Here is a 2941-nt window from a genome sequence, read left to right as displayed (position 1 = left end):
GAGAGAGAGAGAGAGAGAGAGAGAGAGAGAGAGAGATGAGAGAGAGAGAGAGAGAGAGAGAGAGAGAGATGAGAGAGTAATGTACAGGGAGAGTGAGTGAGCGCGAGCGTGAGTAAGTACGATAGTTTATACTACACAAGATAAACATGCGAACGCACTCCCGTCGCGCACGCAAAACCAGTGGCCCGGGGCAAAACGATGCATCTGTAGACCTAAATCGCCATGTATACAGTCGAGCAGTGCTCGGGGTTTATCGCCGCCAGATGGCGTCACCGTAGCCATTGTTTAGGGAGTATTCGTAGAGATCAAAAGTGCCAATCAAACACACGATATCAGCGTAACCTGGATGCGAAGTCGCGATTCGCAGAGAGGGAGGGCGATGAGCGGGCAGTGTGTGCTGAGCGTGTATGCTACTTTTAACTATGACGCAAGCGGTGCAGTAGCTCGAGTAGTGCAAAGATATGGGGCAAATATGGGCGCTAGAGAGCCCGTGGGTGTTGGGATGGGAGCAGAGGGAAGGGGAGAGAGGGTGGGTGGGAGCAGAGGGAAGGGGAGAGAAGGATGGGTGAGAGATGTAGGGGAAGGGGAGAGAAGGATGGGTGGGGGTGGGTGGGATACTCAGTAAATCGCTAGATGAATTTGTATTTGCGAGTAGTTTGATGTAGGCTCGTCAAATCATCCCTCGCATTCAGTTTTACCCGTAGTTGTCTACGTTATTTCGATGTAGAATAGTTTGTTAGTATTTATTAATTATTTATTCTAGCATTTATAAGCAGGAGAGCACATTTCTTTTCTGCGGTGTGGGGTCTGGTATCCAGACATGGAGCGAATTAGGTGATTTGCTCACTAAAATACTAGGGAGTAGCTCAAAATTTATGGCAACTACTCACTAGTGGCAAGCTGACGGACGGTTGTATGGCAAATCTAGTCAAATTTAATCTCAGCAATACAAAACACGTCAAAATTCATGTTAATCATGTCGAAGTCGAAAGTCGAGTAATCTCTCTAACCCGAAGGCAAATCATGTTTGAAAATTCATATCTATTACCATATATATATATATATATTGATATGTTGATATTTATATATATTGATGTTTATAAAAGTATAATAGCTGAGATGCTAGTAAACATGCAGTGCTGCCCTCTGTAGGCACACGCGCATGAACACGATCGCAAACACCGACGATTGTTGGCGGTGCGATTTTCTCGAACTTTTTTTACGAGCTGTAAAAGAATCGCGATCGACCCTGCGTGACTACTGAAGCGCGTGCGATAGGCAATTGTGGATGTTAGCGTATTCCACTTCGCTCCGAGAATCGGGGGAGAGACCCACGACGATTGATCGGTTTCCGAAGTTGTTCGTATTTAGTGCGTTTAGGAGCGTATTTCCAAAGTCTCCCCCTAATTATTGATCGATCGAGATTTGCGGATCGATGGGTCGTGCGTCGGGAGAGGACGAGATCAAGTTGTTAATAGTCGTTGCGATTCGTCGTTATCACTTCGTATATTGTGAACTGGTGTTTTTGTTTTTGTTCATATCGTCGGGTGTACACCAATACAACTTGCTGTTAGCGTGCTCCTGACGGTTTATAGATGTTATTGCATGGTTTGCCAGTTGCGTCGATACGTTTACATATACATATATACATGACTTTGTGCAATTTGTTTTTGTTGTCGCCACGAAGGCTTTCTTTTGACGAGCACGCTCTTTTGTTTTGCGCGTTTTTACGACGCGCAGTAATGTCGGCACGCGTCGCGCCTACTGCTAGCGCCATCTACGCCTGCCCTTCGCAGGCGAGTCGTTCAATTTCATGTTTATTTCCTAGTCTGTTTTACAATCGATGTTTTCTGTTGTTGAAATTTAGTCATCTGCGATTTCTTTGGAAATCGCACGGTATCACCAATCATACAGTGAAGATTCGACGTTTGTGATGATCCACACGGGTCATGATGGTGGTGACGTTAAACATATTTTACCTGGTGTTGGCAATGGCTGTTCCATTGTTTTGCTGTTCGGGCGATGAGCTCCGCGTGACTCGTCGCACCTGCGGGTCGTTTAGATAATCTATTAAAGCTTCGCTGATGCTCAACTCACTACGACAGTGCTGCGAATCGCAGCCGATGATCGTGGATGGGGACAGTCTAAGACGGCAGCAGCAGTGTCAGCCAGATATGCTGATACCTCGTTCGCATCTTCCCCGCGGATGCAACTCGCGATTCCTGACCGAAAATTTACACACCTTTGTTTTGCCCCACGTTTCGAAGACTTGGGGCAAATGTAACTAAAGGCATACTTACTTAATGCTCTTCACTCCTAAATGACTATATATAGGGCCTGAGCTAAAGGTCCCGACCGCTGCTGTTCTTGGGCTGTCATCATTGCTTCGAACGTGAGGGCACAAGTGCAATTTTAGGGTTTAGATGCAGACGATACGTCGTGCGTGTGACGCGCATGGGTTATCGATGTTCGATTATCTGCGTTTACACATATATATATATGTATATATATATATATGTAGAATTAATACGCTGCTGATGTATATTGAAAGTAAAATAAAACGTTGGATTCCAATGTAAATAGCCGATTTATTACATTATTTACCTACAACAATAACGCTGTTTTAATGTTCCCATACCGACACCACCATTCCCCGAAACATGACCACGATTACGACTCTTCCTCGCGCGCTGCGACATCAAAAATAGCGTAAAATAGCGTTGAAATTCTCCATTGCCGCGTCAGCGAAATTCCGAAACCTTCTCGAACTTTGCGATGAAGAAGCCGATGGTGTCGCCGTCGCAATCGTCGCCGCCCGTGCCCGGGTCGAACCTCTGCACCAGGTGGCGCTGCTCCTCGGTGAGCCCGACGCCGGGGAGGCCGGCGCCGGCGACGCGAGGCGTCTGCTCGCTCAGCCGCAGGCACGGCAGACGCTCGAGCG

General features: G+C 46.9%; 1 protein-coding gene across 1 annotated transcript in view; it reads left to right on the top strand.

The window, feature by feature from the left end:
- LOC106818721 (voltage-dependent calcium channel subunit alpha-2/delta-1-like) overlaps positions 1-2941 on the top strand; it is an 8484-nt gene that overhangs the window by 5150 nt on the left and 393 nt on the right. The gene's annotated exons all lie outside the window — the stretch shown is intronic.

Source organism: Priapulus caudatus, unplaced genomic scaffold, assembly GCF_000485595.1.
Source record: "Priapulus caudatus unplaced genomic scaffold, Priapulus_caudatus-5.0.1 Scaffold2455, whole genome shotgun sequence".
Lineage (NCBI taxonomy): Eukaryota > Metazoa > Priapulida > Priapulimorpha > Priapulimorphida > Priapulidae > Priapulus > Priapulus caudatus.
Note: the sequence above shows the minus strand (reverse complement) of the source record. Positions and strands in the feature narration are given on the sequence as shown.